We start from the raw sequence: 1123 nt of genomic DNA, 5'->3' as shown, positions 1-1123 counted from the left end.
TAGCATTCCATCACTTGCTCACCAATGGATCCTCTGCAGTGAATGGGTGCCGTCAGAATGAGAGTCCAAACAGCTGATAAAAACATCACAATAATCCACAAGTAATCCACACCACTCCAGTCCATCAGTTAATGTCTTGAGAAGCAAATTGCTGTGTGTTTGTAAGAAACAAATCTATCATTAAGACGTTTTTATCAGCTGTTTGGACTCTCATTCTGACGGCACCCATTCACTGCAGAGGATCCATTGCTGAGCAAGAGATGGAATGCTAAATTTCTTCAAATCTGTTCTGATAAAGCAACAAAATCATCAACATCTCATATCACCGTTATTGAAAAAAATTATATCGCGATACATATTGATATTGAATTATTGTCCAGCCCTACTTTAACTCATAAATTTGTTGTTATCAATGCCATATTTCCTATAATCAAGATTATTTTATAGCGATCTGGACAGTTACGCCACATAGTCATTCCAGCACAGAGCTGTTTATGAGCTTAATCAATGTTGATTCATAATTGAAGGGTTCTTTATCATTCCACGACTTTCACTTCCACATACTTCAGGATGTGAGTGGTTAAAGGTCTCAAACGGAACCATCACCTGTGTCTTTATTGTTGACCTCAAAGCATTTATGTTTGCAACTTCCTATAGATAAACCTAAAACGTTTTTTTTTTTTCATGTTACTGGTATGACACTAGTACACTCTGCCAATAAAGAACCTTTATTTTTATTCGATGGCTCCTCTAACAAACATACCATTTCATTATAGTGGAAAAGCATTCTTTGGATTATTAAAATGTTCTTCACACTAAGAAAATATGCTTCTTTTAAGAACTGTTCACTGAAAGGTTATTTTTTTGTCATCGCTGTGAAACCCCCTTTTGATACCTTTATTATTAAGAGTGTAACAAATGAAAAAATGTGGAATTTTAGGTTGTGTCATGCCAGAAAGCAATTCCTATCATGCTAAATAACACATTTTTCTCATAATAAAAGTACATAATTCATCTTAACTGTTTTGATAAAATAATTGAATCTTATTCAATCAACATAACTTGGAAACATTTCAGGCATTTTAAAGCCTTGGAAGCATTTGAGACATTTTACACACTTCAG

Source organism: Sinocyclocheilus rhinocerous, unplaced genomic scaffold (assembly GCF_001515625.1).
Source record: "Sinocyclocheilus rhinocerous isolate Xijiao unplaced genomic scaffold, SAMN03320098_v1.1 scaffold942, whole genome shotgun sequence".
Taxonomy (NCBI): Eukaryota; Metazoa; Chordata; class Actinopteri; order Cypriniformes; family Cyprinidae; genus Sinocyclocheilus; species Sinocyclocheilus rhinocerous.
This window is presented reverse-complemented; position numbering follows the sequence as displayed.